Source organism: Onychostoma macrolepis, chromosome 05, assembly GCF_012432095.1.
Source record: "Onychostoma macrolepis isolate SWU-2019 chromosome 05, ASM1243209v1, whole genome shotgun sequence".
Lineage (NCBI taxonomy): Eukaryota > Metazoa > Chordata > Actinopteri > Cypriniformes > Cyprinidae > Onychostoma > Onychostoma macrolepis.
In genome coordinates this window covers 31167548-31191776 of record NC_081159.1, presented here as the reverse complement: position 1 = coordinate 31191776, position 24229 = coordinate 31167548, and the positions used below count along the sequence as shown (strand labels likewise).

General features: G+C 41.9%; 1 protein-coding gene across 3 annotated transcripts in view; it reads left to right on the top strand.

Moving 5' to 3' along the window:
• Positions 1–24229, top strand: part of LOC131540594 (serine/threonine-protein kinase PAK 3-like) — a 411671-nt gene that overhangs the window by 5218 nt on the left and 382224 nt on the right. Inside the window, exon 1 of one of the 3 annotated variants that reach the window (XM_058775620.1) lies at positions 5216–7571. The exons of the other annotated variants lie outside the window; for them this stretch is intronic. The gene's annotated coding sequence lies outside the window, so the exon portion shown is untranslated. Of the gene's footprint in view, positions 1–5215; positions 7572–24229 lie in introns of those variants that run through there. 3 annotated transcript variants of the gene reach the window in all.

Sequence of the window (24229 nt, the reverse complement as noted above, 5' to 3'; positions counted from 1 at the left end):
GGGTTGCGGTTCTATAAGTGCTACAGGTGCTAATACTGCTACCTGACACCCTGAGGCTTTTTTAGCTTCCAAATCTGCTGTATTGTTCCCCTTAATGACAAAATCATTTCCTTTTTTATGAGCCTGACACTTGATTATAGCTAGACTGTTTGGTAGCATCATAGCAGAAATTAATTGACCTATTTGTTCAGCATGTTGTATGGGTGTTCCGTCACTTTTTTTGAATCCTCTTTATTTCCATAATGCTCCAGATAAATGGCATACACCATGAGCATATGTTGAATCAGTGAAAATATTGGCTGTCTGTCCTTTTGCCAATTGACATGCAGCTGTGAGAGCTTTTAATTCTGCTAATTGAGCAGAGCAAGGCTGTACACAATGTTGTGATATCACAGACATAAATTCTTTGTTGTCCTTCTTCACTACTGAATATCCTGTATGATTTCCAACATGATCTCTAAATCTAGAACCATCTACGAAGTAAGTGACTTCTGCCTCAGGTATTGGTGTAGACTGGTGTAGACCGTAATCTATTAAATGTCAATGAATCAGTCACACAATCATGGGGTTTTCATTCAAAAGCCAAAGGAATGAATTCAGCTGGATTAACTGTATGACATCGCTTAATAGTAACATCTGGATATGTAAATAGTGATGAATGAGCTACAATTCGGGCTTGAGTCAGAACAAATCTCCCTTGTTCTATTAACTCTACAATTTTGTGATGAGTATAAATAGTTACTGGGTACCCCATGGTTATTGTGGATGCTTTCTCATATGCATAATGTACTGCTGCAAGGCCTTGTTGGTAACATGATGACTAACCCTGAGCTACATTGTCCAATTTTGTACTGTAGTAAGCAATAGGCTGTTTTTTCCCTACCACTACAAGTTTCTTGCATCAATACAGCTGATGCATAACCATCACCTCTATTTGCGACATACAGTTTTATACAGTTTTTTTTTCTCTCTATGCATGTTCAATACATTGTATACATGTTTGTTATGAGATCACGATGCAGTCAGGAGGCCTTAATTTTATGTTCCGTGACAGTGAGGGCCCATCATATGTTTTGCCTAAAGGAAAAACATGACAAGCAGCTTCAGCATGTCTGCACTTCTCATACAGATTTCTATACACGCTGGCAACTTACACATGATTATAATAGTAGAATAAGTTGCTACATAAACGGCTATATTCACATTGATTATACTTGAATCATTTATATTTTGTTTAATAAAACTCTTTGTCACTGGCAGCCCCTCTGCTCGCCCTCAGCCCACCATTTGTACGGTGCGAGCTCTGCGGGTTTGATCTCTTCCATCGTCACTGTGGCTGAAGAAACCCTTGCCTCTGCCTCCAGCCTCTAAGCCCCGGACTCTGCCTCAGCCCGTCGACTCAGCGACTCCACCATGGCTCCTAGCTCCCTCCTCTCCACCGTGGCCCGTCTCTCGTCCTTCTGGCTCCACCTTGGTCTGTCGTCGACCATCCGTCGCCTCGGGACTCCACTCCTCCGGCTGCGCCTCATTCCTCCGTCTCTCTGGCTCTGCGCCATCTGCTCCATCTTGGTCCTCTGGATCCTCCCTGTTGCCCTGGCACATCGGCTCTCCGTCTCCACCTCTGACTCCTCCGCCACCGTTGGTCAGCCCCCTGGAGTCGTCAGCCCTTCCTCCACCATGGCTCCTCCCTCCATCGGCTCCACCGTGGGTCACCATTACAGCTATGGCCTGGGTCCCTCCTGTCGTCTCCCTGGCTCCTCCCTCCGTCTGATCCGCCCTGGCTCCTCCTGTTTCCTCCTTGGCTCTTCCCTCCGTCGTCACCTCACTGGACTCTGTCTGCCAGCCCCCTCCTGGGTGTCCTTCCTCCTCCTGAGCCTCCCCCCAAGTTCCCACCCGACCCGTTCCCCCGTTAATGGAAATTGCCTCTAGGAACAACGATGAATCAAAAATATGGAAACCGCGGAAGAGAGGAAAGAAGGGTGGCATGCGTCAAAGACTGAGGAAGCAATGTCTCAGAAGGATTCCCTTGCCGACTATCGTAATGGCAAACATCCAGTCTCTAAGAAATAAAATTGATGAACTGCAAGCCACTGTACATGTTCATCATGCATATAGAGAGGCCTGCATTTTGGCCTTTACAGAGACTTGGCTGAAAGCTCAAGACAGTGACTCCGTTTTTACTATTAAAAGCTTTGGGACTCCTCTGCGAACCGATCGAGATTCAACGATTACAGGTAAAAGGCAAGGAGGCGGTGTTTGTCTATATATTTATAAAAGGTGGTGAAATTCAGTAATCATAAGAGAAACATTGCGCACCCAAGACATTGAACTGCTTTCTGTCTCATTACGGCCGTTTTATTTGCCTCGAGAATTCCCTCAAATTTTTGTTACGGTGGTGTACATTCACCCTAAAGCAAATGAGGCTAAAGTGAAAGAGACTGTTGAACGAACTATTTCTAAGTTGCAAAATGTTTCCCCTGATGCCCCTAGTTTTATCATGGGGGATTTTAACCATTGCTCCTTAAAATATACTTTGCAAAATTTACAACAGTATGTTACCTGTGCAACACGATTTAATAAGACCTTGGACTTGTGTTATGGTTCCGTCAGAGGTGCATATAAATCCATTAGTAATCCACCATTGGGGCTGTCTGACCATAACACTGTGTTTTTAATTCTTGTGTATAAAACAGTTTTAAAAAAGTATAAGGCTGAAACCAAATTTATCAGGAAATGGTCTGAGGATTTATCTTTAGCATCGCAAGGATGTTTTGATTGCACAAATTGGGAAGTTTTTGAAAATTCATACTCTGATATTGATGATTTAACAGATGTTGTAAGTAGTTACATACATTTTTGTGAGGATATGCTTATCCCTCAAAAAACTGTGAACTTTTGCTAATACAAAGCCATGGATAACTAAATCTATTAACCTCATGATTGAAAGAAACAAGGCATTTCATGCAGGTGACTTGGAAAGGAAGCATGATTTGCAAAAACAAATAAAGTGTGAAATTAGGAGGGCTAAAAATAAGTATAAGGAAAAAGTAGAGGGGGATCTTAGAGGAAATAGACTTGGTTCTGCCTGGGAGAGTATGCATACTATAACAGGATCTAAGAGTAAAAGTAATGTCCCCATAAAATTGGTTGGTTATCAATCTGATAATACAGTTGGCACAATAATTGATTACTTTTTATACTAGATTTGATGTGGAGGATTTTATTAGTGAAATTAATATGTTTAGGAATAAGACTGTGTAATATGGACTGTACGTTTTTTAATCAGCAGGATGTTATAAACGCTTTTAAAAAGAGCAAGGTGGGAAAATCCTCTGGACCAGATAAGATTGGGGGACATTTACTAAAGACGTGTGGATCAGCTAGGTCCTGTTTTTTATAATATATTCCAAAAGTCACTTTATTTTCAAAAAATTCCTAAGTTGTGGAAAGAAGCCATTGTTTTGCCTGTAAGGAAGATAAGTTATCCTAAGACTCTAAATGATTTTAGACCTGTTGCTCTGACATCATTGGTGATGAAATGTTTTGAGAAATTTGTCAGGGATGAACTTTTATTAAAAACTCAAAGTCTTTTAGATCCATTGCAGTTTGCTTACCAGGCCAGAAGGGGAGTTGAGGATGCCTCATCCAGCCTGTTAAATATGATTATGAAACAATTGGAGGGAAGGAAAACCCATGTTAGATTGCTCTTTGTAGATTTTTCGTCAGCTAATTCTTTCGTCAGTTTTAATTCTATTCAGCCCCATGTTTTAGTAAAGAAATTAATTTCAGAGTTTAAATTTGAATTTAAGATAGTGGGGTTGTAACATAAATGGCCGGACACAGAGGTAAGTGAAAACCAGTTGGTGTTTATTGAACAGGATGAGGCAGACTGAGAGATGAACTGACAACTGGAGGTGGGTGTTAGAATTCTTGGGGAACCACTGAATGGGTGAGACTGGTAGTGACAACTTTCTCTTCCACAGAGTTGCGGGAAAGACGAGACGAGGGAATCCACAGAGGCACACTGAATCCAATGACTGACGATCTAGGAGGAGAGGAGGACACAAGGAGCAGAGACAGGAGGTAAGGCACAAAGGGTAAGTATCGTTTTTTCAAAGGATATACTTAGAGAGCAGTTCTCAAGGGGTTCGAGTCCACATCGTGATTATGAGATCGGACAGTGAGAGTGGCTGAAGTGAGGGCTTATAAACTGGAGTTGATGACTGCGGTGATAAGGTGCAGGTGAGCGTGATTAGTACTCGGGTGATGTGGATCGTTGTGATTGGTGGAGAACAGGGCCTGGCCAATCCGTGACAGTACCCCCTCTCTCCACGGCCCGCTCCTGAGGGCCGCCCTCGACGTCGTGGTGGTCTGCCCCGGCCTCGGGGTGCTGGGCGATCGGGGTGTGCTGAGTGGAATTCTTCGAGGAATGTTGGGTCCAGGATGTCATCTCTAGGCACCCATGAGCGTTCTTCAGGACCGTAACCCTCCCAGTCCACGAGGTATTCTAGTTTACCACCACGGTGCCGGGATTCCAGTATCGCCTTGACTCGGTATATGTCTCCTTCGTCCAAGATGAGCGGGAGAGGGGGTTCTTCAGTCTGGTCAGGCCCTGGGGAAACAGGAGGAGAGAAGTGTTTAAGTAGGGACACATGGAAGGTGGGGTGAATTTTGTATTGTGGAGGTAATTGTAGTTTGTATGTGACGGGGTTAATGCATTCCAGGATGGTGAAGGGGCCAACGAATCTGGGACTGAGTTTCCTGCTAGGTAGATGCAGCTTGATGTCCCTAGTGGACAGCCAGACCTTTTGTCCTGGTTGGTATTCGGGATTGGCGGATCTTCGGACGTCTGCTGCCATTCGTTGTCTGCGCACTGCCTGCTGGAGCTGTTGGTGTGCTGTGTCCCAGACTCTCTCGCTCCCTCGGAACCAGTAGTCGATAGCGGGGACGTCTGATGGTTCTCCTGACCAGGGAAACAGGGGAGGCTGGAAACCGAGTACGCACTGGAAGGGAGTGAGTCCAGTAGAGCTCTGGCGTAGGGAATTCTGGGCGTACTCGGCCCAGCCTAGGAACTGGTTCCAAGAGGCCTGGCGACCATGGCAGAAGGTTCTCAGGAAGTGTCCCACTTCCTGGATCTTGCATTCGGTATGCCCGTTCGACTGCGGATGGTAACCAGAAGAGAGACTTACGGTCACACCTAGGATGGAGAAGAATGCCTTCCAGACTCAAGAAATGAATTGGGGTCCTCTGTCCGGTACAATATCTTCAGGGATACCATAATAACGGAATACATGGTTGAATAGGAGTTCTGCAGTTTGAAGTGCCGTGGGAAGGCCTACAAGGGGTATGAGATGACAGAACTTGGAAAATTGGTCTATGACGACGAAAATGCATGTATTTCCATCAGAAGCTGGTAAATCTGTGATGAAATCCACTCCTAGGTGTGACCAAGGGCGGTGAGGTATGGGTAGTGGAAGAAGTTTACCTGTGGGGAGATGACGGGAGCTTTTGGAGATGGCGCAGTCAGGGCAGCCTTGTACGATCCTTCTCACATCCCTGGCCATATTGGTCCACCAGAAGCGATCTTGTAGCAGCGAGAGAGTAGCGTTGGCCCCTGGGTGGCCAGTACCAAGGGAGGTATGAGTGGTTCGGATTAGAGGGATGTGTTGAGTTCTCGGGACATATTGGTGATCAGGAGGGCAGCCCAGCGGATTGGCAGGTGGAGTGGTAGAGGTGACTGGTGGAGAGGTCCATTGAATGGGACTGGCGATGATCTCGGTGGGTAAAATCCTTTCCGGTTCTTCATTATTGTCTTTGGGGTTATGGATGCGGGACAGGGTGTCCGCCTTGATATTTTTGGGACCAGGACGATAGGAGATTTTGAATTGGAATCTGGTGAAGAATAGTGCCCATCTAGCTTGTCAAGGGTTTAACCGCTTAGCCTCGCGGAGATATTGCAGATTTTTGTGGTCTGTTAAGACTAAGAAGGGATGAACAGCCCCCTCCAACCAGTCCCTTCCAAGGCGAGCTTTATGGCTAGTAGTTCACGGTTGCTGATGTCGTAATTTCTCTCCGCCGGGCTGAGTTTCCGGGAGAAGTAGGTGCATGGATGGAGTTTGGGAGGCATCCCCTGTTGCTGAGAAAGAACGGCTCCGACACCTGTAGTAGACGCATCTACCTCCACTATAAAGGGTAACTTGGGATTGGGGTGAACAAGGAGTGGTGCGCTGGTGAAGGCATGTTTGAGTTTATTAAAAGCGTCTAGGGCACTAGGATTCCAGGAGAGTGATTTAGATTTACCTTTGAGTAGGTCAGTGAGCGGGCTGGTGATGGTGCTGTAATTTGATATGAATCGTCAGTAGAAATGGGAAAATCCTAAGAATCTTTGGAGTTCCTTGATGCTTGCAGGAAGGGGCCAGGATGTGATTGCTTCCACCTTCCCCTTGTCCATGCGGATGCCACCACTGTTGAAAATATACCCGAGGAAATGGACTGTGGATTGGTGGAAGGTGCATTTCTCTGCCTTGATATATAGATGGTATTCTCGTAAACGTTGGAGGACCTCTGCAACGTGTTGGCAATGTTTGGCCAGGCTCCGGGAGTAGATGAGGATGTCGTCTATGTAAACGATAGACGGAAAAGCGGTGAAGGAACTCCCGGAGCACCTCATGCATGAATCCTTGGAAGACTGAAGGAGCATTGACTAACCCATATGGCATTACCCAGTACTCGTAGTGGCTGGTGGGGGTCACGAAGGCGGTCTTCCACTCATCCCCTTTACAAATGTGAATGAGGTTATAGGCACTGCGGAGGTCCAACTTGGTGAATATGGTGGCACCGCGAAGTTGTTCCAGAGCAGTTGGGACAAGGGGAAGAGGATATCGGAACTTGACCGTGATTTCATTGAGCTTCCGGTAAACGATGCAGGTCTCAGGCCGCCGTCCTTCTTAGCCACAAAGAAGAAACTGGAAGCAGCAGGGGAGGTAGATGGAACTATGTACCCTTGGAGTAATGCCTCCTCAATTTACTCCTGATCAATAGTGAGGGTGCACTGTAGGAGAAAGTCATTGCACTCCTCCGCCGAACCAGAGAAGTGCGCTGGTCTGGCCATGGGTCTGGCGAATACGATCGGTGAAGAAGTGCTGGTTGTCGTGCGGGTAGATTGAGGTGCAGGAGCTGATGGTACCGGTGGTGAAGGTGATTGAAGTAATATTTTCTTCAAGGAGTCCACCAACTCTTGAAAGGGATCCGAAGAACTCATTCTGTTTGTCGATATAAGCAGGTCCGATCTTCTGTTACATAAATGGCCGGACACAGAGGTAAGTGAAAACCAGTTGGTGTTTATTGAACAGGATGAGGCAGACTGAGAGATGAACTGACGACTGGAGGTGGGTATTAGAATTCTTGGGAAACCACTTAATGGGTGAGACTGGTAGTGACAACTTTCTCTTCCACAGAGTTGCGGGAAAGACGAGACGAGGGAATCCACAGAGGCACACTGAATCCGAAGACTGACGATCTAGGAGGAGAGGAGGACACAAGGAGCAGAGACAGGAGGTAAGGCACAAAGGGTAAGTATCGTTATTTCAAAGGATATACTAAGGCCGTGTTCACACTTGGCGTCTTTTTTGAAGCTGCCAGCGTCTGTTTTACATTATAATCCTATGGAGTAAACCGTGTTTTCAAAAAAGTCCTGAGCGCTTTTTAAAATGCCAACGCCGGTGTCTTTTTCTGAAGCTCAGAGCGTCTTTTCGAGTTGAAAAAAGTTTAACTTTTCTGAAAAAAAACGCCCTACGTCAAGCGCCTTTTTGACAGCTGACCAATGACGAGCGAGTGGCGAGTCGTTTCCATAACAAAAACAACAAGAAAAAAGGAGAAGATAGCCAGTAGACAGATCGTACTAGTTTCGGAGCACAAGGAATAGTATGAAACCGTGCATCATCCAACCGGAGCTCCTGGACTAAATTGTTGGAAGCACCATACAGTTTCCTTCCCCGTATAATGTCGCGCTCCCACAAATGCCGTTGTGAACCGACACCCTCCCCGTTAACTTCAAAAGCCGACATTTCTGCAGCACACAGCGCTAGCTACCATTGCAGCTGTTGTTATAGCAACAAAAGACGCCCTCGGATGCTATTTGTAACCAAAACACTGCCAGCTTTTTATTTTACTAAAAAACGCTCTTGTCGACTTTTCCTAGTCAAAAAAGACACCAAGTGTGAACACGGCCTTAGAGAGCAGTTCTCAAGGGGTTCAAGTCCACGTCATGATTACGAGATCGGACAGTGAGAGTGGCTGAAGTGAGGGCTTATAAGCTGGAGTTGATGACTGCGGTAATAAGGTGCAGGTGAGCGTGATTAGTACTCGGATGATGTGGATCGTTGTGATTGGTGGAGAACAGGGCCTGGCCGATCCGTGACAGGGGTGGCTATTAGATTTTTTAAGTGATAGAATGCAGAGAGTAAGAGTAAACAGTACCTTATCAGATACACTTATTACGTCCACAGGTTCTCCCCAAGGATGTGTTCTTTCACCCTTGCTCTACATTTTATATACTAATGATTGTGTGAGTAGACACACAGACAGGTTTTTTTTTAAATTTGCTGATGATACTGTCATTGTTAGTTTGTTGACTGGGGATGAGAATTGTCATGGTCCAGTGGTGAATGATTTTATGGCATGGTGCGACAGTGCCTTTTTGCAAGTAAACATAAAAAAGACCAAAGATATGGTAATTGATTTTAGATCCAGTCCTTCGTCTCCTCAACCAACTAGTGTAAATGGTCAAATGTTGGAATGGGCCAGTAGTTACAAGTACCTTGGGCTTATCATTGATAATAAATTACGTTTTGATACTCATGTTGAAGCAGTATGTAAAAAAGGCCAGCAACGGTTACACTGTCTTCGGAGGCTCTCTACTTTTAATATCAGTAGGACTCTTATGACCATGTATTATAAATCTTATATTGAATCGGTGCTCTGCTTCTCTATATGTTGTTGGTATGGTAACGTAAATGCTACACACCGAAATTCATTGAATGGCATTGTCAACCAAGGTAGTAAGATAATAGGCATTAAGCAGACTGGGTTATCATATAGCTTTGATCGGTTTGTCTTACAGAAAGCTCGAGCTATTGTTGCAGATTGTACTCATCCACTGTTCCATGAATTTAAAATGCTTCCTTCTGGTAGACGTTATAGTATGCCTAAACTTAAAAGTAACTGATATAGGTATTCTTTTATTCCCACTGCTGTAAGGCTTTTAAATTTGTAGGATGTCAGAATGTTGTGGTTGCTGTTTGTTTTGTTTGTGTGTTCTGTATGATATGTCAACAAACTTGATGCTGCACTAAAAATTGCCCTCTGGGCTTATAATAAACTTTGAACTTGAACTTGAACAATATTACTGTTGATAATGTGTTTTTAAACTATGGAAAAATTAATAAATTGTCAAATTACATAGAAAAACATGTAATTGTTTTATAAACAGAAAGAGTTAGTATTAAAGGGATAGTTCACAAAAAAAAACTAAAAAATAAATAAATTGGCCATAACAATACCTTGACTTCGATTCTGGTTCCTGAATTTTTCAAACTCTTAAACCCCTTGATGCCTCGCCACAGCCAATCACCAGCACTAGATTTGGGCACATCAAGCATGCTGCATTTTCACTGTTTCACTGATGCTGAAGCATTAAATTTGGTATAGAACAACAAGACATTTTTTGATACTCAATGGTTTCGAGGCAATTCGGTCAGTATCTAAATCGATAACCATCCCCACCCAAGATGTTTTTCTTTGTTCTGCAGATCACTTTTGGATTTTTTTTTTTTTTCCAAGATCTGTTGAGGCATAACATGCATCTGAGTGGGTATACCAACATTTTGATTATCCAAAAATTTTATGTAGAATGCATAAAAGTAATCCATATGGTTCGAGTTAATGAAAAAAAGCACTATGGTTTAATTATAAACTAAAAGTGATTCCCCTCATACAGTTAAATTCACAGACATCTTTTCATGCAGCTGTTTTACACTGATTTTGGTTTTAAATGGTACTTGGTTTATTTATTCAACCCTTACCACATGTGAACTGAACATTATACACAAAGAACCATTTAAAAAAGAAAAAAAGAAACAAAAAACAGCTGCATGAAAAGAAAATACAGAATTCATTGTATTATCATATGGCATGAGAAGACTTGTTTATGCTGATTACAGATTTAAATATGAATAATAATAATAATAATAAAAGTTGATTTGTTCCACACCTGAATTGCCATGCTTATCTTATGTAGATCTCCACAATTGTTCCACATGAACTGAAACCAAAAAAACATTTTCTAATAATATGTATTACATTCATACCTTACATCCTATGTTCCATTGAGACAATGATCTGGAAGCTGATAAGGAAAAGTTAACAGTGATGTTTGCTAAATGTGAGTTTAGCCAAATTAATAGAAAGTAATTTTATATTATTTACTTTGACTTAGCTGCATCATATTACTACCTAGGGTTGTAAATGTCCAGGATAGATGCAATTTTCATAATCAACGATCCAATATGTAATGACAGTTTACTCACAGCCTCAGGCCTCAAGAAGTATGTTTCACTTCTCATCAGAACACAAAGACACAAAGATTATATAAATTTTTATTACTTATAAGATAAACATATGCACTTATACATAACGCCCATAATGTGAATGCAGCACTTTTTAATTGCAAGTTAGGACAGTGACAATGATAGACCAAATTATATACTTCTTAATAAAATAAACATTACTATCAGCTGGCCCGTACATTTGTGGGGCCCTAGGCAAGATAAAAAATAAAATAAAAACATGGGCCCCACTAATCTAAAAGCTTTCATAGCAATTTGATGAGTGAAGAGAAAGCACATAAAATTACAATTTCAATAATTAAGCATAAATGTGTATTAAGTGTAACACATCCAACATACATATGTAAAAATAGTTAAACATTTAAACAAATGGAGCTAGTGAGCTTGAAAAATTAGAGAAAATAGATATGCATGAAACAAATAAATAAAATATAAATGAATTAAACACAAAACCTAAATAAATAAATAAATATAACGTATATATTATAACATAACTTTGTGAGATTGCGATGAACTAAAATGAGTGACTTTTAGTGATTAGAGGAACGCTCTTTGCGCCATAGTAATGAACGGCAAATAAATATTATGTTTAGGACTATATAAATAATATTAAGGTTAGGTCACCCTCATTTCAGAAGCAACCTCATTGATTTGATTCTAGAGCCGGGTCTGTAATTATACTGAACAAAATTATAAACGCAACACTTTTGTTTTTGCCCCCATTTTTCATGAGCTACATAAAAGGCCTCAAAACTTGGGACATCTGTGGCATTGTGCTGTGTGATAAAACTGCACATTTTAGAGTGGCCTTTTATTGTGGCCAGCCTAAGGCACACCTGTGCAAAAATCATGCTGTCTAATCAGCATCTTGATATGCCACACTTGTGAGGTGGATGGATTATCTCGGCAAAGGAGAAGTGCTCACTAACACAGATTTAGACAGATTTGTGAACAATATTTGAGAGAAATAGGCCTTTTGTGTACATAGAAAAAGTCTTAGATCTTTGAGTTCAGCTCATGAAAAATGGGGGCAAAAACAAAAGTGTTGCGTTTATAATTTTGTTCAGTATATTTAACATAACATGCTGAATGTGGCTTGAATTTCCCTAATATGACAAGTCTGCCTGTGAGGGCATCATTGTATTTATAAAACAAGTACTAATACTACAGCAATAAATATTATGTATAACAGGCAGATCCTACCTTGTTCCTGACACCAGGAAAAATTCCTTGTGAGTGTAAACACACTTGGCAATAAAGCTCTTTCTGATTCTGATTCTTTTGGCTCTGGAAAGATACAATTTGGATTCCATTTCTACCACAAATTTACTTTAATCTCTCTATTGTTTTTTTTGTTTGTTTTCTTTTCATTTCAAATGAATTAAAAATAGCATTGATGTGTAATGAGACTTTGTGACATTATGAAATACTATTCTGAGAGACAATATCCAATGAATTCCAAAATGTGAACCAACAAAATCTGCACACAAAATCTGAACTGAAACTAGAACAATTTTCATATAAACTGTTTTCTTTATTTGCCAGAAATGATAAAGAACACCAAGTTTGTTGTGCCTGTTTGTAGGTCTGCACAATTTGGCCGTAAATTTTGTTTTTATATATCAATATGACTACTAATAATTCTGATTATAGTTACTACTAAATAAAAACATTGAACAAAATAATTGTTGCATGTTTATTTTCAATAAATAACAATTATTGTATGTATATTGTATGTTTATTATTATATGTTTATTGTCAATATGTTTTACAGAAAACTGCAGCGTGCAGTTCATCATCCGTAGATATATAGTCAGAAGGTGTGTTCGGCTTGAAGCGGCGCTGCGCAGACAGATCGTTTATGACAACAAAGTACAGTGAGAGCGATTCAAAATCATGCAGAACTGTCTGCTCTTCAAGGTCATACACTGATCCGTCTGTGCAGTGCCACTTCAAATCGAACACACCTAGAAATTCAACTGACATTCAATTCAACTTATGGCAGGGCCCACCTGTACCGCCTGTTGGATGGGCCGGAACTGGTTACTACACTGTAAAAAAAGTACCGCAAAAGTTGCCAATAAAATCTTGTAAAAATTATGTTAATTGTTGTAAAACGGATTACAGTATAATACTGCAAAGCAAATTGCAGTTAATTGCTGTGAAATACAGTAATTTGTAGTATGTTTACAGTCACATTGAATTAAACTTGTAGTTTATTTTACAGCAATATTTTGTAATCTCACTAAAGTACAGTACTTACCTGGCAACAAAAGTTGCCAATAAAATCCTGTAAATACCCCTAAATCCAAGATGATGTTGTAATAATTTAACAATGAAAATGCTGCAAAGAATAATTGTAACAGTAAACTGTAAAATACTGATTTAAATGCATTATCATGAGAACTCTCTTAATACATTTACAAATGAATAAAAACCAAGTCAAAGATGTTACGAATAAATATTTATTAAAACTGGCAGAAAGACATTGCAAGGATTTTACTGGTAAAAATAAAAATGTCAGTCTTTCAACAGTTAAAATCTAATCATATAAATAACATAGCATCACAAAATAACTACAAATACCTGTTATATCACAAAAAATAAGCCAGATTCTGAGTAGAACATTAACTTTCTATGAAAAAATGAAGGTCAATCAACAGAATTTGTATAATTTTGGCTAAAGGATTAAAATAAAATGCTGGAATCAACATTATACCACAAATTCTGTTGTTTGAGCTTATGTTCTATTAAATTTAGAATATTCCTGCAAAAGACGATTTAATAAATACGTACTGAAAGTCCATCAACTTTTTGAGATGAGCACACACGAGGGTTGTCCCTCTTCTCTGAGACCTTTCCACTTGTTTTGCCTCTATGTATCCGTCTTGTATCCAGTGAGTGTTGTGATTCCAACAAAACATCTGCACATAAAAACAAGCAGAAGCTTTAGAATAAAGTTCAGTATTGAATGAAAAATACATTTAAAAATGCCACTTATACAATCAGCATGTACTAGTACTTAAACTAAATAAGCAATCTTTTTCACAAATGAAATGACTCAAGTAAAACATGTTACCTTTGAAATAATTCAAGTGTGCAAAAGATGCCTGCTCCCGGGACACCAGACTGAAGTTGTAATAAGACTGCAAATCCAGACACAAAGTTGAGGTATGAATTCACAACCATGTGACCATCGAATAGGCCTAGTCAAAAGCCACTGGGTGCACATGAAATTAATAAATATAAGCAATAATGTAACCTACAATACAGTATTTCAATATAAAATGTAATCTAAAATACAAGTTTATCAAATGATTTACAACAGAATTAATACATTACCTAATATAATCAGCTTCAGAGAGTCTTGAAGCATCAAACATTTCTCCACATCAGCCGCTATTCTTTGCACCTACAAGAAATAATGAAAATTATCTTGTGATTTTTTAAAATGCATTTACACAAATGAGACCAAAATGAACACCCAAAAAGGCATATATTTTAAAATAAACAAACTCTTACATTTGATTAATAAATTAAATTATAATAATACACTGTAGAACTGTACCACCAATCAAATTAAATAATTTATCATGCAAAATTACAACTGTGTCATGACATTAATGTTTTACATTAATTTTTGAAATTACAAATAAGAAATGTTGTAAAAATGCAATGATACTTTTTAAACTTGAAACTAAACCACCATTAGGTGGCAGCAAATAACTTAATGAGTGAGTCAATTGAGTCATTCATTGAACCAATTCTTCAGAATGCTGAATCATTCAGTAAAAACACAGCTGAGTTTTGCTTTGATCTTTGTTTGGAATGATTTTCGTCTGTGAAATAGAACAACAGTCAATATTGTGTCTAAAAAGTAAGTAACTTAATGTTAACTAATTGTTTATTGAACTATGTAACATTTGCAATGGTGATAATCAGCAACAGATCACTTGTTATGCTACTTAACAATATCATATGTTATAAATAAACTCAACAGTTTGAACATTTACCTCATGTTTCTTCCGTGAGTTTATGTGTGCCGTTAAGGTTATTTGTTTTGATGTTGAATGTAATAAAATCAAAATCAGTCTTGCATTTCGATGCTTAGTTATTTTTTTTTTTCACTCAAGTTTTAATCAGGCTAACTTGTCCAATCGGGCATGTAAATATGTATTCCACTAAAAAATTGTCCCGGACAAGCTTTAATGTCGAGTACAACTACAGTGGCAATAGACACAATTTCTCATTTACATGTAGTTTCTAATTATAGTAAGATGTCACGTCAATACGGGACAGTTGAAAACATATAAACAAATGAAATTTCACATATTTTGCTGTTTGTCAGTTATTTCGACAGATAATAGTTAACATTACTATGACAATCGTTCGCACTGGGCATTACATTAAAAGTTGGGTGAACACTACTTTAAATGCTCTCAATAAGAAAATTAAACTGCCAAAATGAGAAAAATTCAGCATTTAGCCTAACTATGCTATGATAGCAATGTCCAGCTTACTGCACATACCAAGGCCACTTGTCTAAATGTTGTGATAGAAGGCTATTACGACATGATATCGCTTATACATTAACTTAAATAAATATATAAGGATACATTTCTTAATAAAATTAAGTGAACTTACCAGGAATTATGAATAAAGTCTCTAATCTTCAATCGTTCTGGCACTGCTCCAGTCGGCTGGATTTCAGATTTGAATGATGCGCACGCAATCCCATAATGCCACACTACAGTAAGTTAGTGTAAAAAGCAGGAGCTACAGTGACAACACCTGCTTCTTGTAAATTAATTACAGTTGACATGAAAATATACTGTTAACAACTGTAAAACCTTATTTGACCCATAATGCATTGCAAATTGCAGCTACATCTTGTAAAATGTTTAAACAGTAAAATTCTGTAAAATTTTGCTGTACATGTACAGGAGAATATGAAAGGGGGAACAACACCTACCTTGCAATTCACCATAATAAGGTGTACAGCCTACTGAATTCGCTCTCAACACGGTTTTGGTACAGTTAGACATGTTCAGCCTTTCAAAATGTCCTCCGGTTAAGAGTTTTCAAAACTGGCTGGTACAAAGACTTTATATACACTCGAACGGACTGTAATATGAGTAACACGTTTATTAAAGCTTGTTTTGAGTCTTTTGAGGTCAAATGATCTTTCTTACAAACTGAAAATTGAAAGATGCGTGCTGCAGTTTTCAGTGTTTTGCCCCTTTAGCTCTCTACGCCAGTTATGTGACTGAACACCAATTAGAAATGCAAATTTTAGCTTCAAAACTAAGTTACACTCAACAACACACATGTGCAGCCACACTATATAAAATATATTTTATGAAAGACTTACCTCAATCGGTTGGCATGATGTCTGCTGTAGTATCGTCATAATTTGTTGTAGTTTGCGAAAACAGGCTCACTGAAGAAAGAGCGCATTTATTTTCTCATAACTTCAGATAATTCGCTCGCCGTTCCATCGTTGTCATTCAGAAACAACCCAGCTAAACATCGTGGGCAATACTAAATTGGAGGCAAATTTTAATCTGCGTTATCTTGTGCGCACACACACTAAACCTACCATCCCGGAAAACAATATCCACCATCACGGAAAACAATACCCAGTAATGACTAAAATTAGCTTTTATTTGCAAGACAAGGTTAAAAGAGTAGTAAAAGAAACAATGCATACTTTACAGTATATGTACTGTATGTACAAATACTATTATTTGACCGTAAAAACCTCACTTTAACCCTCACATGATTAATGATCTTCAATGGTAATACAAATACTTTGAATGATTTGTGTTTCAAAATTTTTTTCCAAAAAAACAAAATAAATTCCCCTATTTTTACAGGAATAATATTTAATAAATATTAAATAACATTTTATTATGAAAATTATATAAAAAAACCCCTGAAAATTTATGTAATACTGAAATACAAGCAATTATCTGTAAATTAAATGGTGGAACTTTAAAATACAACAGGTAAAACAACAGGTATCAACAGGTATCGTATAATAAAAAATGGGAAAATTCTGTAAAAAAATTAATTTGTGGATCACGTGACCCTTCGACGGCGATGCAAGCTTAGTCTTTCGCTCTGCTCACTTTGCCACATATTATATGATCCTGTCAGTAAAATTTGAACCAATCTGCATTGGACCCATCATGAGTGCTAAGGCAGACAAAGGGGATCGGAAAAGAGAGATTGAGCAATCTCCAATGAAGAAAAAATTCAGAGATTCCGCCATCTCCAGAGAAGACCTCGACGATGCTATTGCTAGCGGTATTGAACTAGCATTTAAAGAGCAGCAAAGCATTTTGAATTCGGTTGTGAATTCGGCAGTAAGAGATGCGATGGACTCTGTACTGATTCCAGCATTGCGCGAACTGCGTGACGACATACAAGCGACCAACAAGTCTGTTAAAGAGCTAAGAGAGGAGTTTGAGGCCATAGCTACCGCGGCGAAGCAGACACGTGACCGCGTTGATTCTGTGCAAGCAGATGCACGTGAGGATAGGAGGGCAGTCACGGACGTAAGAAATCAGCTGGAGCGAATCACCGAGAAGATGACAGATATGGAGGACAGGTGCAGGAAGAACAACGTACGACTGGTGGGGCTGCCAGAGGGGGCTGAGGGATCCGACGCGGCTGGTTTCCTCAGAATTAATCTTCCCAAGTGGATTCCTTCCTTGAGGGGCCGTGACATTGAGATTGACCGGGCGCACCGCGTGTATGACGGAGGGAGAGGCTCCGATCGGCCGCGCACTCTTATTTTTCGTGTACTGAGATGGCATGACAGATCAGATATCCTGAAGGGTGCTCGGCAGGCCTATCCGGTGAAATGCGCACAGAACAATGTCACACTACTATTTTTTCCCGACTTTAGTCCAGCTACAGCGATCAGAAGAAAGGCATTTGGTCCGGTTTTGAAGAAGATGACAACGCTTGGCCTCCAGCCCTTCCTCATCTATCTGGCGGTACTCAAACTACGGCACAAAGGGGAACAGAGAAGCTTCGATTCCCCTCAGAAAGCGGAGGATTTTATCAGCTCCCTGTCTCAGCAGAAGACATATTCCGCGGGGCGGCGACGGGGGAACAGCGGCCGCTGTCTCTCCGGTCCAATGGAAAGGAACTTGATGGCCGGGATGGACATGGTTCTAGCTGCCCAGTAGGGGATGATGGTAGGATGGACTAGACGCTTGCTAACTCTATTTTTTGCTTTTTCTTCTCTCCTCTCTACTACCGAGATATTGTCCCTCTATATCCGGTACAACGATCTCGTTGCTGGTAAGACTGACACTCCTTTTTTTTCTCTCTCTTTTTTGGAGGGGAATAATTGAGAGTAGGTTTAATTAAAAATATTTTTTGGCTGTGTGGGCCTTTCGGGAGACATGTCTTGCGTTGGAGTGGATCGGTCACGAACCATCACTATTTTTGTTGCTCAGTCAGACCTATGTTCTCGGTAATGTGCGGTCTGAGTTGTTCCTTGTTTATGGTTGTTGGTTGTTCAGGTTTTTATGTTGTTTTTACTTTTTACAACAGACATTTATACTGTTATTTATTTTACCTTATTTCTAAAGGGATTTTTCATCTAGGAGGTTTGGTATCTAAAATGCACATCAGCGTTTACATGCTATTTACAGAATGGAAGTGCTTCTGTTTTTTTTTCATTTATTGAATACAATTTTGGGATTATGAATATTCAATGCATACTCTAAATATTTTATCACTGAATGTGAATGGTTTAAATTCTGCTGTTAAACGAACCCGTGTGTTAGAATATTTACACCGTAAGTCTATTTCCTGTGCCCTAATTCAAGAGACGCATTTAAAACAATCTGACGTGGCACGTTTTCAGAATAAATATTATAAATTAGCGGCTTTTTCCTGCGCTCAAAATAAAACTAAGGGGGTGCTTATCCTTGTTAATCGAAAGTTAAATCTAACAATTGAACACCTTGGTAGTGATGAGAAGGGTAGATTTGTTTTTATCCGATGCAAAATATATAATAATAGGCTAACATTGGTCTCTATTTATGGTCCGAATGAGACAGACAGTGCGTTCCTTACACAGATTTCCAAAACATTATTTGAGCAGACTGACTGCCCATTAGTGGTGGGTGGTGATTTTATAGCTGTCATAAATCCTGCTTTAGATAAATCTCAATCTGATACAACAGCCAATCCATCCTCTAAATTACTGAATAAATTTATCACGGAGCTCAACTTAATCGATCTTTGGAGAATTCAGAATACTAAAGCTAAGGACTTCACTTTTTTTTCTAATAGACATAAGACTTTCTCTAGGATAGACTACATATTTCTCAGCCCATCTTTAATTTCGTCGAATTCCTCCATTTCTATATTACCAATTTTATTATCTGATCATTCTGCTGTGTTGTGCAGTGTTCCTCTTTCCGATGTTAAAGCCAAGTCCCCTAGATGGCGCTTTAACATATCATTATTAAGTAATCAGACTTTCATTACTTCACTAAAATAATATATTAAGGAATTTCTTGAAATCAATATGCCCTCTGATGTGGATCCTCAAATAATGTGGGAATCGACTAAGTGTACCATACGAGGATTCTGTATATCTTTCTCTTCTACTCTTGCCAAAGTGAAAACTCACCAGTTTACACAATTAGAAAATAAAATCCAATCATTGCAAAACCTACAAAAACAACATTTTACTGATCAACAGGCTACACAGTTGTCCTCTTTAAAAGAAGAATATGATTTACTTTCACACTCAAAGGCGGAATTTATTTTACATAGGACTAGGCAAAAATATTATTTTGAATCAGAGAGACCTAGTCATTTATTGGCCCTTAGGTTGAAAGAATGCGAGTCTAAGGCATATATTAGCGCAATAAAATCATCGGATGATCAGGTCACCACGAACCCTGCGGCAATTAATGACATATTTAAAGGTTTTTACATGAATCTATATAAAGCCGAAACAGATTTTGATGAACCAATTTGTAAGCAGTATTTAGATAAATTGGAACTTCCTCGGATCTCACAGGTGGATAAAGAATCTTTGGAGGCCCCATTAAGTTTGGAGGAGCTACACGCCTCTAAAAGCCTTCAAAAGGGCAAATCGCCGGTCTAGATGGTCTCCCCCCTGAATTATATTTAGAAATTTGGGATTTGGTAGGGACACTTATGCTTAATTCATTTAATTTTGCAATTGAACATGGGGTATTTCATAGAGATCAAAAAACATCACTGATTTCATTACTTCTTAAAAAAGGGAAAGACCCATTAGATTGTTCCAGCTACAGACCGATTTCGCTTATCCCATGTGATCTTAAAATCTATGCTAAAGTTTTTGCTTTTCGTATGGAGAAGGTAATTCATAGTTTGATCAAGGAGGACCAAACTGGTTTCATCAAGGCGCAATGCATCTGACAATATCGTCGACTCCTTCATATTCTTGACTTTGCAGACTCCCACCCGACCCCTTGTGCGGTCTTTTCACTTGATGCAGAAAAAGCCTTTGACAGGCTAGAGTGGAATTATATGTGGGCAGTTCTGCAATGTTCCGGCTTCGGTGAACACTTCATTTCTATGATTAAGACATTATACCACTCACCTGCAGCATCAGTCATAACTGGTAATATTATTTCCCCCCCATTCCCTTTGCAGCGGGGAACAAGGCAGGGATGTCCGCTTTCCCCCTTATTGTTTTGTCTATCTCTTGAACCCTTAGCACAAGCCATCAGGAAATCTGAAGTATCGATTAAGATTCATGATCATAATCATAGTATTTCATTATACGCTGATGATATTATTCTATATTTAGACCACTTTGATGTTTCAGTCTCTAGTATAATTAAGGAATTTGATAATTTTAGTAGCTTATCAGGATATAAAATAAATTGGAGCAAATCTGCTTTAATGCCAATTAACAATGTTAAAGTTAATTCTTCTATTCCCTCATTTATCCCTATTAAGGAATCTTTCATCTATATGGGCATTACCATATATAAAACATTCATAAGATTGCCAGAGACAATTTTAATAATATTTTAGTTAAGGTCAAAATGACATTCAAAGATGGAAGAATCTTAAAGTATCTCTTCAAGGAAGAATCTCCACTGTTAAGATGAATTTGTTACCTCGATTTAATTTTTTTTTCTCTATGCTACCACTTTCTCCCCCTCCAGGTTACTTTAAGGAGATCAACTCCATAATTTCTAAATTTATCTGGAATGATAAATGCCCCAGAATTAAGCTTACCACATTACAACATCCTAATAGCGCAGGAGGACTGGCTGTACCAAATTTTGAACTGTATTATTGGTCGTTCCAGCTTAAGGCTCTTCATAATTGGGTTGATCCTCAATCTACAGTTTCTTGGAGAGTGATTGAAGCTGACAAGGTTAAACCAAATAGACTACAAGATATGTTATTTACTGGCACAGGAAAAAAAGGGGATAATTATAAATTTGGTCCGGTTGTGGCCAACTCTATTAAAATCTGGAAAACGGTGGAACGTCGGATAGGAGTAACCTTCAAATTTTGTAACAGTACACCTTTATGGCACAATTTAAATTTTTTATGCGGAAATCGTCTGTTTCTTTAATATATAATAAGATTATTGATTGCATTACAAAACCTCTTTCTATTAAAACTATTTGGAATAGGGAATTATCTGACCTTAATTTGTCTGTCGACTGGGAGAGAGTGTGGTCTAATCTCAGTTTAACATCTAAAAATCTGGCTCATCGTCTTATTCACTTCAAAGTCATTCATAGAGCATACATAACTCCTTACAAAAGATTTAAAATGAAACTACAACCGAATCTCAACTGCCATATATGTAATACTACATCGTCAGGTACTTTTCTGCATATTGTGACGGGAGGAGCCAACGACAGACACAGTGGGTGTGGCGTCAGGCCTCGGAGAGGCTTTTATTAACAAAATAAAGTGTCCAGGGGAAGAAGTGTCCAAAATAAACAGGGGGTCTGGTGTCCTCGTCGTGCTGCGGGGCTCGTGAAGGAGGGCAGTGTTCCAGGAGGGGAAGGGTCCAGGGAAGGGGCGGAGTCCGGCGGCCGCACGCGCTCCCACTCGGGTCCGGGGCGCGAGGGCGGCGGCTTCATCACAGCGTCTTGACGAGCTCTTACACGTCGTCCACGGCCTTTGGTAGGACTTGTACGGCCCGACATCCTGGTCCGACGGCCGTAATACGGGTGCGGCTTTCGTCCGGACCGCGGGTTCGGCAGCTCACGTCTTCGGTGGCGCGATGTCCTCACGCACCCTTCCTGGACCCACGAGGACACCAGCGTGCATGCACGGGGGAAGAGACCGGTCTCTCGAGGAGAGGCGCGCTGGGCATTTAACAGCGGCGGTGATGAGGCTCCATTCAGTCCAGCTGTGCCTCATCACACGCCGCCAGCCGCGTTGATCCCACGCCCTCCTCTCATCCACCCACTCCAGTCGGGAGCCTGGTGAAGGGCGGCGAATAAGGGACGGGGTGGTGATGATGATGAGGGGGAAGGCCACCGATCCGTCACATCCCCCAAGCGACATCCCCGTCATCGGTCGCCGCCCACGCAGGAGTGCTACCTTCCTCAACCAGGCTCCATACGGTCGGAGTGGGCGGGCAGGGATTCCTCTCCGGGCGATCCTCCCTCTCGCACCGCGCCGGAACAGGGACAGAGAAACCGGTATTAGTCGACAGCCTCAACCAACCACAGGGTAAGATGACAAGTGGGGAAACGTCACTTACCCCTTTGGTGGTTGGGAGGCCGTCTCCGTCGTTCTCCGTCCCCACGCGCTTCTCCACGAACTTTTGCGGGCGAGAGGGATGACGTCTTCAGGTGTTGCCCAACTGCGCTGTCTAGGCTCCGCCTTGCCCGCATTCTCCACCACTGTGACGGGAGGAGCCAACGACAGACACAGTGGTGTGGCGTCAGGCCTCGGAGAGGCTTTTATTAACAAAATAAAGTGTCCAGGAAAGAAGTGTCCAAAATAAACAGGGGTCTGGTGTCCTCGTCGTGCTGCGGGGCTTGTGCAGGAGGGCAGTGTTCCAAAAGGGAAGGGTCCAGGAAGGGGCGGAGTCCGCGGCCGCACGCGCTCCCACTCGGGTCCGGGCGCGAGGGCGGCGGCTTCATCACAGCGGCGGCTCTTACACGCCGTCCACGGCCTTTGGTAGGACTTGTACGGCCCGACATCCTGGTCCGGACGGCCGTAATACGGTGCGGCTTTCGTCCGGACCGCGGGTTCGGCAGCTCACGTCTTCGGTGGCGCGATGTCCTCTCGCACCCTTCCTGGACCCACGAGGACACCAGCGTGCATGCACGGGGAAGAGACCGGTCTCGAGGAGAGGCGCTGGGCATTTAACAGCGGCGGTGATGAGGCTCCATTCAGTCCAGCTGTGCCTCATCACACGCCGCCAGCCCGCGTTGATCCCACGCCTCCTCTCATCCACCCACTCCAGTCGGGAGCCTGGTGAAGGGCGGCGAATAAGGGACGGGTGGTGATGATGATGAGGGGAGGCCACCGATCCGTCACATCCCCCCCCCCAAGCGACATCCCCGTCATCGGTCGCCGCCCACGCAGGAGTGCTACCTTCCTCAACCAGGCTCCATACGGTCGGAGTGGGCGGGGCAGGGATTCCTCTCCGGGCGATCCTCCCTCTCGCACCGCGCCGGAACAGGGACAGAGAAACCGGTATTAGTCGACAGCCTCAACCAACCACAGGGTAAGATGACAAGTGGGGAAACGTCACTTACCCCTTTGGTGGTTGGGAGGCCGTCTCCGTCGTTTCTCCGTCCCACGCGCTTCTCCACGAACTTTTGCGGGCGAGAGGGGATGACGTCTTCAGGTGTTGCCCAACTGCGCTGTCTAGGCTCCGCCTTGCCCGCATTCTCCACCACTGTGACGGGAGGAGCCAACGACAGACACAGTGGGTGTGGCGTCAGGCCTCAGAGAGGCTTTTTATTAACAAAATAAAGTGTCCAGGGAAAGAAGTGTCCAAAATAAACAGGGGGTCTGGTGTCCTCGTCGTGCTGCGGGGCTTGTGCAGGAGGGCAGTGTTCCAAAAGGGGAAGGGTCCAGCGAAGGGCGGAGTCCGGCGGCCGCACGCGCTCCCACTCGGGTCCAGGGCGCGAGGCGGCGGCTTCATCACAGCGGCTCTTACACGCCGCCCACGGCCTTTGGTAGGACTTATGCGGCCCGACATCCTGGTCCGACGGCCGTAATACGGTGCGGCTTTCGTCCGGACCGCGGGTTCGGCAGCTCACGTCTTCGGTGGCGCGATGTCCTCACGCACCCTTCCTGGACCCACGAGGACACCAGCGTGCATGCACGGGGAAGAGACCGGTCTCTCGAGGAGAGGCGCTGGGCATTTAACAGCGGCGGTGATGAGGCTTCATTCAGTCCAGCTGTGCCTCATCACACGCCGCCAGCCAGCGTTGATCCCACGCCTCCTCTCATCCACCCACTCCAGTCGGGAGCCTGGTGAAGGGCGGCGAATAAGGGACGGGGTGGTGATGATGATGAGGGGGAGGGCCACCGATCCGTCACAATATGTTTTGGGAATGTCCTGTCGTCATCAGTCTATG